Consider the following 13,810-nt stretch of genomic DNA (forward strand, 5'->3'; position numbering starts at 1 on the left):
CTTTTGAGCGATTTTCATTGTTTCTCTATCCCTCTGTCGTCTATTTCGATATCTACCATTTTGTCATCTGTACGACAATCGATAGAAGGAACTACAGTGCAGTCTTCCTCTGTGAAACATCTTTGGAAAAAGACATTTAGTATTTCGGCCTTTAGTCTGTCATCCTCTTTTTCAATACCATTTTGGTCACAGAGTGTCTGGACATTTTGTTTTGATCCATCTACTGCTTTGACATATAACCAAACTTTTTCTTAGGATTTTCTGCCAAGTCAGTACATAGAACTTTACTTTCGAATTCATTGAACGCCTCTCGCATAGCCCTCCTCACACTACATTTCGCTTCGCGTAATTTTTGTTTGTCTGCAAGGCTTTGGCTATGTTTATGTTTGCTGTGAAGTTCCCTTTGCTTCCACAGCAGTTTTCTAACTCGGTTGTTGCACCACGATGGCTCTTTTCCATCTCTCACCACCATGCTTGGCACATACTCATCTACCGCATATTGTACGATGGTTTTGAACTTTGTCCACTGAATCTCAACACTATCTGTACTTGAGACGAAACTTTTGTGTTGAGTCGTCAGGTACTCTGTAATCTGTTTTGTCACTTTTGCTAACCAGAAAAATCTTCCTACCTTTTTAATATTTCTATTTACGGCTGAAATCATCGATGCAGTAACCGCTTTATGATCGCTGATTCCCTTTTGTGCGTTAATTGTTTCAGATAATTCGGGTCTGTTTGTCACTAGAAGAATCAAGGAGGGATTTCAATCCTGTTGTTGACTACTGGTGCCTGAACACAAAGGTTGTCCTCAAGTCTTTTCCTCTACCCCATCTTCATAACTTATGCTTGTGGACTTAAAATTAGTGTGTGCGTATAATTATTTCGACGACTTAGTCGTTTACAGCTGTTCGCTTCAGGGCCATTTGGAGCATATCCAGCAAGCGTTTTCGAGATTGCAGGGGCCCGGGTTAACTGTTAAAACGAGTAAACTGACGTTAGCCAGGCAGCAGGTGTCCTTTTTAGGTGTCCTAGTGTCAGGTCAGAGTATTCGAATCAACCAGGACTCATCTAAGGCATTACAAGCAATGCCTCCACCCACTGATAAACGTGCAACAGCTAGGTTCATAGGCATGGCCACCTATTTTAGGCGTTTTGTCCCTCATTTTGCTCACCTGGCGCCCGCCTTTAAACGAATTGTGCCAGAAAGGAGTGCGTTTTGAATGGTAACCTACGCAAGAATCCGCGTTTGAGCACATTAACGCAGCTGTAGCCAGCCCTCCCGTTCTTAGAGTACCGGTCTTTATTGTCCAAAGTGATACATCTAATACCAGTAACTCGGCTGTCCTCCTTCAGGTGTTCGAGGGTCAGAGACAGCCATTAGCATACCCGTCTCGTTAGTTGACTGGTGCCGAACTTAAATATTCCGTCTACGAGTGCGAGGTGTTGGCCGTTTTTTCCGCGCTTGAGAAGTACCACTTCTATCTTGAGCATGGGATATTTCAGGTAGAAACCAACAACCAGGCATTCAGCTGGGTGTTAGCCAGGCCACATAAAACTGCTCGTATTGCCAGGTGGGCAGTACGGATTTCTGCATTTCAATCTGAAGTGAAGTGAAACACTTGAAAGGCACTTAAAATGTCCTTGCGAATGTCCTCAGCCGGATGTTCACGCAACCTACACCTAGTGAGGACACCATGGAGACAGAGGGAGGCAGTCTATGTTGTTGCGTGTTAGGTAAGATTCCATTTTATTTGATGATGTGCTCAGCATCAGGATCAAGACCCTACTTGGGTACCTGTTAAGCAACACCTCTTGGCTGGGGAACTGTCAATGAGTATGTTATCAAGAAGGGCATTTTGTGTAAAAGGGTGGGACGTGCTAAGCAACTCAAGATCTGTTTTCCAGATCCTCTGGTGCGCCGGTTTTCCGTTATTTTCATGATTCTTTGGTGGGTGGGCACTTAGGATCTTACAAGACTTTACAAAAAATAAAGGAGCATTTGACTTGGCCCTCCACGGACCGTGATGTGAGAGAGACGTTTTCTATATGTCGAATGTGTAATGTAGACAAACTTAAGAATGCTCTTCAACAGGATCTGTTGAGTTCTGAGCGCGAATCCTGCCTATGCACAAGTTCTATATCAATTATGCAGGGCCCTTACCTCGTACTAAGAGAGGTCATCCGTACGTATTGGTTGTTATCGATGCGTTTTCGAGATTTACCTGGCTCCTTCCGAGCCGTAACGTGACTGCTACCACTACTATTTCGCATTTAACTAATGTTTTCAGTATTTTTGGACCCCCTAAACAAATAGTCAGTGATAATGCTCCCGTCTTCCTTTTGGCTCCCTTTAAGGCATTATATTTTCATAACGCTGTTAAACGCATCACTACTACGCTGTTTTATCCGCAGGTATCTTTAGCGGAGAGGGTCAACCAAAATCTTAAATCCGCTTTGACTATTTACCATCAGAAGGCACCTGCCACGTGGGACTCTTGACTTCCTTGGCTTAGTTTTGCTTTCAATATCGCCAATCATGAGGCCTTAAACTACCCTCGCCTCCTTGATCCTTGTCTATCCTGTTAATTTTTATCTTTCGAAATTTCAAGATGTAATTCCGGCGGTAATTACCACTCATGTCGTCAAGGAGATGCAGCAGGATAAAGAGCAGTTACATCAGTATATCGACAGATTTCAGGCGGCCTTGACGATCGATTTACCAGAACGAGAATTGGTGTCTATTGTGCTTAAGGGAATGCGAGCGGCAGATGAGTCGCACTTTGTTTTTAGTGATCGTTCTGCATCCTGGGAAGAGCTCCGTGCAGCTGTTGTAGCGATATCTCCGTTACCGCTTGCGGACAAAGTATGTTGCGAAGTTAAGGATCAGGCCACAGGCACTGTCAAGAAAGATTCTGAATTAATCACATCATCTGAGGTCGTTGAAAGGGAACCGTGGCGTTGCTTCAGGTGTAGTAGCACGGCTCATTTGGTGCGCTCTTGCGTCCAACTTCGCCCGCCCAGTGCCCATAAATGACGCCGGGCTGGCCAGCGACCTCGAGATCGACCCTTTCAACCTTGCTGTACCCATGTTGTCGCTCCCACATTACCGCCCTTGCCTTATATTTGTTCTCGAGTGGGGAACCGATTTGCGCTCTTTTGGATTCTGGTAGCTACCTTTCACTATTTACTTGGAATGGTGTCGTGAATTTGGTCATCTTACGAAATTTCAGTCGGCCTCTTCTCCGGTGCAGAGATAGTGGATGGCCATGGCCAGGTCTTTTTTCTGATGGTTGTGTCCGAGGGATTACATCGGTTGGGGAATATTCCTGGCCTTTATCATTAGCCTTGGTTAAGAAGCTGCCAGTCGATTTATTTTTGGGGTACGATTTCATCAATAAAACGGGGTTAGTCTTGGATTACTCTGGCGCACCTTCTTCTTTACGTTCGCTCCTGCAGAGATGTTTGGTTTCTGTGAATGTGCTAAATGTACTGTGCGTCGAGATGCCGGCATCCTTGCTGTTGAGGCTGTGCCCCATGAGTTCGTTCTCGCCCATCTCTCCCCACATGATGCCTCTCAGTTACAGGATTTGCTGCAGAGGTTCCCAGAGCTTCTTTGTGGAAGGTTTGGGGTTACTATTGTCCATAATTGCCATATCCGTCGAGCTGACAATTTTCGTGTTAGGCAGTCCCCATATCGCTGACAGCTAATATAACCAAAATGCTTGAGCAAGAGATTATTATTCCTTCGACGTCTGCCTATGCTTCTCCCATATTCCTTGTCCCTAAGGATCACGGGCGGGATTTCAAGCCTGTTGTTGATTACCGGCGCCTAAACACAAATGTTGCCCTCAAGTCTGTTCCTCTACACGATCTTCATAACGCTTTTACTTGGTTTTCCGTTTTCCAAATGGTTTACGGTTCTTGATTTGAACCATGCCTATTATCGGATTCCTTTAGCTGAAGAATGTAAGCTTGTTACTGTATTTCTCACTAATTGGAATGTGTTTGAGTTTAACAGGGTTCCATTGGGTTTGGCTACTGGTTTAAACCGTTCTTACTGATTTTCTGGATAATATCCTTGGGGACTTAAAATTAGTGTGTGTGTATAATTATTTGGACGACTTAGTTGTTTATAGCGTTCGTTTCAGGACCATTTTGAGCATATCCAGCAAGTGTTTTTGAGATTGCAGGGAACCGGGTTAACTGTTAAACTCAGTAAACTGACGTTAGACAGGCAGCAGGTGTCCTTTTTAGGTGACCTAGTGTCAGGTCAGAGTATTCGAATCAACCAGGACTCATCTAAGGCATTACAAGCAATGCCTCCACCCACTGATAAACGTGCAACAGCTAGGTTCATAGGCATGGCCACCTATTTTAGGCGTTTTGTCCCTCATTTTGCTCACCTGGCGCCCGCCTTTAAACGAATTGTGCCAGAAAGGAGTGCGTTTTGAATGGTAACCTACGCAAGAATCCGCGTTTGAGCACATTAACGCAGCTGTAGCCAGCCCTCCCGTTCTTAGAGTACCGGTCTTTATTGTCCAAAGTGATACATCTAATACCAGTAACTCGGCTGTCCTCCTTCAGGTGTTCGAGGGTCAGAGACAGCCATTAGCATACCCGTCTCGTTAGTTGACTGGTGCCGAACTTAAATATTCCGTCTACGAGTGCGAGGTGTTGGCCGTTTTTTCCGCGCTTGAGAAGTACCACTTCTATCTTGAGCATGGGATATTTCAGGTAGAAACCAACAACCAGGCATTCAGCTGGGTGTTAGCCAGGCCACATAAAACTGCTCGTATTGCCAGGTGGGCAGTACGGATTTCTGCATTTCAATCTGAAGTGAAGTGAAACACTTGAAAGGCACTTAAAATGTCCTTGCGAATGTCCTCAGCCGGATGTTCACGCAACCTACACCTAGTGAGGACACCATGGAGACAGAGGGAGGCAGTCTATGTTGTTGCGTGTTAGGTAAGATTCCATTTTATTTGATGATGTGCTCAGCATCAGGATCAAGACCCTACTTGGGTACCTGTTAAGCAACACCTCTTGGCTGGGGAACTGTCAATGAGTATGTTATCAAGAAGGGCATTTTGTGTAAAAGGGTGGGACGTGCTAAGCAACTCAAGATCTGTTTTCCAGATCCTCTGGTGCGCCGGTTTTCCGTTATTTTCATGATTCTTTGGTGGGTGGGCACTTAGGATCTTACAAGACTTTACAAAAAGTAAAGGAGCATTTGACTTGGCCCTCCACGGACCGTGATGTGAGAGAGACGTTTTCTATATGTCGAATGTGTAATGTAGACAAACCTAAGAAGACTCTTCAACAGGGTCTGTTGATTTCTGAGCGCGAATCCTGCCTATGCACAAGTTCTATATCGATTATGCAGGGCCCTTACCTCGTTCTAAGAGAGGTCATCGGTACGTATTGGTTGTTATCGATGCGTTTTTGAGATTTACCTGGCTCCTTCCGAGCCGTAACGTGACTGATACCACTACTATTTCGCATTTATCTAATGTTTTCAGTATTTTTGGCCCCCTTAAACAAATAGTTAGTGATAATACGCCCGTCTTCCTTTTGGATCCCTTTAAGGCATTATATTTTCGTAACGCTGTTAAACACATCACTACTACGCTGTTTTATCCGCAGGGATCTTTAGCGGAGAGGGTCAACCAAAATCTTAAATCCGCTTTGACTATTTACCATCAGATGGCGCCTACCAAATGGGACTCTTGTCTTCCTTGGCTTAGTTTTGCTTTCAATACCGTCTGTCATGAGGGCCTTAAGCCACTCTCGCCTCCTTGATCCTTGCCTATCCTGTTAATTTTTCTCTTTCGAACTTTCGAGATGTTATTCCGGTAATTACCCCTCAGGTCGTGAAGGAAAACGGGAACTGTGCCAGACATAATATACTCAGGGCCCATAAAAAACAAGCTGAACATTATAATCGTAATCAGTGAGCCTTTGCGGGAAGGCCAGGAGATCAGGTCTATGTCCGTAATTTTCCTGGGATGCAGGTGCGTGTCAGAAATCTTAGTAAATTAATTACCTGTTTTTCGGGGTGTTGCACAACTGTATATATTTTAGGCTCGGTGAACCTGCTGGTTAAGGATAGCTGCACCGGTAAGCAGTACCGGGTCTACCTTAGCCAAGTTAAATTTGATTAGTCCTGTTGCGTAAGTAGGTGTGTACCCACGCAAACACAGTTAGAAATCGGAAACTAACGGAGTCTGAACTCAAGTTTCCTTTTTATTCCTTTCACATATAACAGGTTGCCAAGTATGAGAATACATAAAAGGGAATCACCAACAAAGACTAAAAAGGTAGGTATGAGAATCACAGTCGACGGCTCTCTTCTGTGTGACTCCCGTGCGAACTGTCGAGAATCATCTCTGTGTTTGGCGCGAATTTTACGCGTCGGCTGCGATCGACGTGTGCGGTAGTCGCCAGATGAGCCCACTTGGTGAGAGCGGAGCTCGGATGTTCCTCTCAGTAGCGGGCAGGGAAGTGCACCTGTCTGCCAGAACGCGTGGTGCATCGAGGCTGCTGCTTTATTGACTGCGGAGGTAGCGGAGTGGGGCTCTGTATCGTTGTCTTGTGCTGATCGCTGCGCTACGCTGACATCGCAGGAGTGTCTTGAAGTATACAAGCAGGTTTCACTCTACTTAGCGATATGGTGGCTTGTTTCCCATTCGGTACTATGTCAAGGGTGTGTGCATCTCTGCGTATCACGGGATGAGGTACGGTGTATGGCCGTTGTAGTGGTGGTTTGACGCCACCTGTGCGTAACAATACATGCGTGCAAGTTTTTAAATTGTGTTACCGGGGCTCCATGTGTGGACGCTTTCGCGGATTTGATTTTCTTGATCGTAACTCTCAATCCTTGTAAATATTCTGACTGGTCTTCTGCATTCGATACCCCTGAGTCATCAGCGAATTCCCCGGGCAGACGTATTGTTTCTCCGTAGACCAACTCTGACGGGGAGGCGTCCATATCAGGTTTAGAGATCGTCCTAAGACGTAACAGTACAATGGGTAATGCTTCCGTCCATTTAGTACCGTGGCACATGCGGGCTGCTTTTAAGGTACGGTGCCATCTTTCTACCATCCCGTTGCTTGCCGGATGGTAGGCGGTGGTGCGGTGATGGCAGTATCCGCAGAATTTTGCTAACTGAGCGAACGGTTCTGATTCGAACTGTCGTCCTCTATCAGTTGTTATATGGAGTGGGCAGCCGAACCTCGATATCCTTGTTGACACGAATGCCGTTGCCAGAGTTTCCGCCGAGATGTTACCGGTAGGTATTGCTTCCGGCCTGCGCGTATGTCTGTCAGTGATTGTTAGCAGGTAGCGATTACCATCTGATGGTGGAACAGGTCCTACGACGTCCAAATGAATGTGCGAGAAGCGTGCCTTGACATCCGCGAGTTGTCCGATTGGAGGACGCACTTGTCTGCTCACTTTGCATAGCTGACAGCGTGGGCAAGATCTAGTCCAGTTACGGCAATCGCGGTCTATTTCTGGCCATACAAATCTTTTGGACACCAGTCTGGTATTTGCTCGAACACCGGGGTGACGTAGGCCGTGGAGACGATCAAACATTCTTCTGCGATATGTGATTGGACCGTAAGGGCGTGATCGACCATTCTATATGTCATACTGCAGACGTACGTCTTCCCCAGGCACGTCAACTAGCTATAACCTCAACGCCGTGTTGTCGTCACTCAACAGGGTATTTAGCTCATCATCTTCCTGCTGGGCTTGCGCTAGTTCTGCAATAGTTACAGGCTGTGTTATACTGGATACTCGTGACAAACAATCAGCTACCACGTTAGTTAAACCTGAGATGTGGCGTAAGTCTGTGGTGAATTGGCTCATGAACTCCAATTGAGAATACTGCCTTGGAGAGCATTAGTCACTGTTCTTGTTGAATGCTTAAGTCAAGGCTTATGATCAGTAAGCTTCGACTTGTGGTCTGAAGTGTTTGATCGCTAAATATGCAGCCAAAAGTTCTCTATCGTAAGCACTCCAGCGTTGTTGTGCCGGTGACAACTCGTGCGAATCGTATGCCAGAGGTTGCCATGTGCCACCCACCCATTGTTGCAGGGCTGCACCAACACCAAAGTGGCCAGCGTCCACCACGAATGCCAAAGGTGCTCCTAGTTTAGGGTGTGCCAGCAGTGCGGCCTGAGCCAGGCTCTGACGTGTCACTTCGAACGCTGCATCAGATTCCTCATTCCATTGTATGGTTGCATTGCTGCGAACCTTTGGGCCGGCTAATAACGCGTTTAACGGTGCCTGCTGTTCAGCTGTCCGTGGTAGATGCCTTCTGTAAAAATTTAACATGCCTAGGTATCTTCTCAATTCTTTGGCCGTAGTAGGCTTGGGCATGTGTCGAATAGCCTTTTCCGGGTAAGGTTGTTGAACCTGTACCGGATATGCGATGACCTATGCATTCCACTTCAGGTTGGGCAAACAGGCATTTCGCTGTGTTTAACACTATTCCAAACTTCTCTAAGCGTTGGGGTACTTCTTTTAAATGATACTTGTGCTGTTCATTGTTTGCGGAATATATGAGACGTCATCCAGGTAGGTAAAACAGTAGGGCAAGCCTCGTAATACAGAATCCAGAAAACGTTACCATGTCTGTGCGGCATTTCGCAGACCAAACGTCATGAAATTACTTTCAAACAATCCAAAGGGTGTTATTATGGCGGTCTTTGGTACGTCTTCTGGCGCTACAGTAATTTGTGTATAGACCTTTGCGCAGCCTAGCACACTAAAGACTGTGGCGCCGTGCAGCGCGTGATTGTAGTCCCTTAACGAAGGTACGGGATACGATCCGGAATAGTTCTGGCGTTCAGTGCTCTGTAGTCGCCACACGGATGCCAGGTGTTACGGTCGCAGGTTCGAATCCTGCCTCGGGCATGGGTGTGTGTGATGTCTTTAGGTTAGTTAGGTTTAAGTAGTTCTAAGTTCTAGGGGACTTATGACCTAAGATGTTGAGTCCCATAGTGCTCAGAGCCATTTGAACCATTTTGAACGGATGCCAGGCTCCACCTGTTTTTGGTACAAGGTGTAAGGTTGACGCCCATGGACTGGATGATGGTCGTATAAGTCCTTCTTTAAGCATTAGCTCGATTCCCGCTTTAGCTATAGCGAGGCATTCGGGTGCTAGTCTCCTAGGTCGACATGACGCAGGCGGGCCGTCCGTGGTTTTTATGTAGTGTACTGTATCATGCAACACCTTCTGCGGTGCTCCTGGCGGTTTCGTTAATTCAGGAAAATCCGCTAGGATTACGCGGTACTCTGCGTCTGCCATTTGAATTAACTTAATACTGGTACAGTCTGTGTCACGATAATAACAATCCATTGATAGGTTGGTGAGACTGTCTATCAGGCGAACATTGGCCAAGTCTGGCCAAAGTCTGAAGTGTGATAAGAAATCAGCACCTAGTATTGCTTCTGTGACGTCTGCTACCGTGAAATTCGATTTAAAATCTTTACGGAGTCCCAAGTTCAGATTCTCTTGTTGTAATCCGTATGTTGAAATCTGCGAATTGTTGGCGGCGGATAAGTTAAATGCAGTGTGCGGCCGGCAACAATGCAAGGACTGTCTTGGTAGTTTACTGAGGTCTGAAATGGTGTCGATTAAAAATTTCCTGCCTGGCGCACGATCTGTTATAAAAAGGCGTCGAGATGCAGGAAGGTAGGAGGTAGAGTCTACTGCCACTTCCCGCTCCGATTTGGAGAAAGAACTTGTGCTGTTCATTGTTTGCGGAATATATGACAACGTTATCCAGGTAGGCAAAACAGTAGGGTAATCCTCGTAAAACAGAATCCAGAAAACGTTTCCATGTCTGTGCGGCATTTCGCAGACCAAACGCCATGAAACTTACGTGCTTGCTCTCCATACCGACTACGATACCAACAAATGGTCTGTCTGTTCTCGGTTGTAGATTGCGATGCAGAACGACTTCCATGTCGTCGTCGGCTACGGTTTCTCTGATTGACAATGACGCCACTCGACATTAGTTTCGAGAGCTATGTGTATAGGAGATCGACCTTGGCGGTTAGTGCATCGTAATCCGCCCGAGACACCGTAGTAGATGCAGCTGGTACGCTGACAGGTATGTCTACAACACTGAGCTGTGTGTTTGGCGTGATCGCTTCCAGTATGCGGTCGGCGAGTTCTGCTGCCTCGTCCAGTGACGTCTCGTTCTGCGTGGCGATGACTGCTTTTACCTGCGGTGGCAGGCGGGAACTCCACAGGGTACGCAGAAGGTTGTCTGGAATCGTGCCGGGGTCCATCTTGCTGCGGAGATGGCGCAGGAACTGCGAAGGTTTCCGGTCACCGATTTCTTCTTGCGTCAATACTCGCCGGATTCTATCACCTTGAGAAGACTCGTGTCAGTTCAGGCTTTAACCGTTCATATCCATTCTCTGTCGGAGGAGCTGTTATGATATCCTGAACTTCAGTAGCGTAACGATGATCGAGTTGGCTTACTACGAGGGAAAACTTAGTTGTTTCTGCAGTTATTCCCGAGTCGTGAAACTCGCTTCCACTTGTGCGAACCATAGCGTTGGGTTGCGTGGCCAAAATGTGGTAAGCGAACCGCTAATCTTGATACTGCTGGCGTGTCCATAGCCTTACCTCCTGTTTGTTTTGCAGTCGGTGTCACAAATGTTGCGTAAGTAGGTGTGTACCCACGCAAACACAGTTAGAAAATGGAAACTAACGGAGTCTGAACTCAAGTTTCCTTTTTATTCCTTTCAAATATGACATGTTGGCAAGTAAGACAATACATAAAAGAGAATCAACAACAAAGAGTGAAAAGGTAGGTATAATAATCACAGTCGACTGCTCTCTTCTCTGTGACCCCCGTGCGAACTGTGGAGAATAATCTCTGTGGTTGGCGCGAATTTTACGCATCGGCTGCGATGGGCGTGTGCGGTAGTCGCCATAGTCTTATACTTGATTTACCAACCCCCCTCCCCCCCTCGGGTTGGTGTTTAAGGGGGAGAAATTGAGCTGTGGGTGGTTTTCGTTGATGCTGTTTCTTCTTTGGCATCTTCTCACAATCTAGTGGCATCTTATTGCTCCCTGAGTTACTACCATAACGAGTTACTGACTTGCCTCCATCAGTGGCAGCAGTAGCACTTATCGATACTAGCTAGTACTGCTGTACCACCTTTGGCGTGGTCGCTATATTTCCGTATGGTGGTTTGTGTGAGGCAGTCGGTCGGTTGCGACACAGCAGCGAGGAAGTCTCCACGGCATGAGGTAAGCCCAAAGCCCGCTATTGGCGTGCACATGAGGTTGGATTTGTGAGGCACTAGCTGCGAGAGCTGCAAAGTTCGTCGCCCACTGAACGTGGACACTGGAGTTGAGTAATCAGTTAACATGTTATGAAACCTCAACTGGTGTGACATCTCTTCGTTCATTGCCGGTTGTTGCTTCCTGGCCGTCCCCGCAAGCAGCAACGTATAATGTGCTTAAGTCGGCAAAAGTTTGCAGCGGTCTTCCTGTAAGGTGTTTAACTATTGAATTGATTGTAACTTCTTAGTGAAGTGCACCAGCGGTATCTTCTGCCTTGTGGCCGTTAACGTTCCAGTTACCTGCCCTGGTCGTTAGTGTTGCCATCCAATAATTTAGTATTACGCTTGGCTGCCTTCCTCACCTAAACTTATGTTAGAGTTCCGTCCCCAGGCCGACTTCTGAACACAACTGTTCTGTTGTTTTGGATTGTGATTTTCCGTTAGTCTCAAGTACTGTGCGAGGCATTCAGCCGTGTATTAATTTAGTTTGTTTTAATGTTCAGTATGTGTCCTTCAATCGAACTTCTACGTGAAATATTTGAAGAAAAGGCCTTCTGCCGTCTTAAACCAAAATTTGAAGAATCATTTGAAAATTTGAGAATTTTCCTTTCCATCTTAATTTTGTTATCTAATCCTTACGCCTTGAGCTGTTCTATGTCCAGATATGGCCTTCAGCCGATTTTTGCGTGAAATATTTTAAGATAACCCCTTCATCCATCATAAATTAAGATTTGAAAGGTCATTTGTTTAAAACCTTTTAAAATTTTCTTACAGAAATTCTTGTTATGCAGGCCTTAAGCCCTCAGTTCTATTTTGTAACTAAGGCAATTTTAATATCTTGTGTTGTGGCCATCAGCCATATTGTTTTTGAATTCTTTTAAGGGCACGTGTGATTAACTGTTTTAGAAAAATAAAGTTTGTATGTTTGTGCAACTAACAGCACCTGATTTGGGCCCCTTTCCACAACCTGATCCACTCTGTCCTTTGATCCCAGATTTGCAGTGGTAGCAGAGTGTGGTTACGTTTGTGATATAGCCATTCCAGTTGCTGTTAGTTTGAATTTTATTTCTGTTAGTGCTGCACCATATTGGTTTGGTTGTTGATTGTTACAGGTGCCTTATTTAAATGGCGGTCAGGCAATGCCAGAGGACTGGCCTGTTGAGGAAGGACCACCTCGTTCATGAGTTGGCGATAAGGAGCCTGCCTACTGAGGGCAGTGTTCCGGACTTCGTGTTCTGCTTGCGTGCTACTGTTCTCAACCCGGTTGACGTTATGCTGGCGGTGGTGGCCGACAAAGAAGCAGCCTTGGAATATTTGTTTAAGGCTGTTAGGGGCCTTGAGGGCACAATTGGTGTTTCGGAAGGCACTCAACCTAGTGACAGTCAGTTGTATAGGGTGCGGTTACAGTTAGTGTATTTGACCATTCGGATATCGGATCTGGGAATGTTAGGTTTGGAAGATCATCATAAAAAATGAACTATCGAGTTGTTGTCTTTCGCTAATGCATTAAGATGGCAGGAGGTCTGAAGAACGGGACTTGATATATAAAAGGCGAACAGAGAGCCAACCCAAGGGTGAGTTTACTGAATCCTCTCTGAAGTTAGGCGCAGCGTGTGCCTAATTTCCTAATCCTCTCGCGTATTTCGTTCGAGATATTACTGAATAAGTTGTAGATCAATTTTAGCAGGTCGAAAACGTACTATGGTTGTTGGATCATCTTGAACAACATGCTGCTGACTTTCGTGTTCCGCACCAAGTAGTTTTGGCACTGTTGTACCCGTTAGCTAGAGGTAAGCTCCGGAACCTCCTGTCCCGAGCCATGGCAGAACGGTTCTCCTTACAGTAACTGAGGGAGCTCGTCATTAGCCAGAGACTGACCACCGGAATTCGGAAACAGTTTGAGTGTCGTTACATTTTGGAGATGCAGCAGGATAAAGAGCAGTTACATCAGTACATCGACAGAGTTCAGACAGCCTGCTTGGCATTGATGATCGATTTACCAGAACGAGAATTGGTGTCTATTGTGCTTAAGGGAATGCGAGCGGCAGATGAGTTGCACTTTGTTATTAGTGATCGTCCTTCAACCTGGGAAGAGTTCCGTGCAGCTGTTGTAGCGATATCTCCGTTACCGCTTGCGGACAATGTATGTTGAGAAGTTGAGGCTCAGGCCACAGGCACTGTCAAGAAAGATTCTGAATTAATCACATCATCTGAGGTCGTTGAAAGGGAACCGTGGCGTTGCTTCAGGTGTAGTAGCACGGCTCATTTGGTGCGCTCTTGCGTCCAACTTCGCCCGCCCAGTGCCCATAAATGACGCCGGGCTGGCCAGCGACCTCGAGATCGACCCTTTCAACCTTGCTGTACCCATGTTGTCGCTCCCACATTACCGCCCTTGCCTTATATTTGTTCTCGAGTGGGGAACCGATTTGCGCTCTTTTGGATTCTGGTAGCTACCTTTCACTATTTACTTGGAATGGTGTCGTGAATTTGGTCATCTTA

The sequence above is a fragment of the Schistocerca gregaria genome, chromosome 2, assembly GCF_023897955.1.
Source record: "Schistocerca gregaria isolate iqSchGreg1 chromosome 2, iqSchGreg1.2, whole genome shotgun sequence".
NCBI classification, from domain to species: Eukaryota; Metazoa; Arthropoda; class Insecta; order Orthoptera; family Acrididae; genus Schistocerca; species Schistocerca gregaria.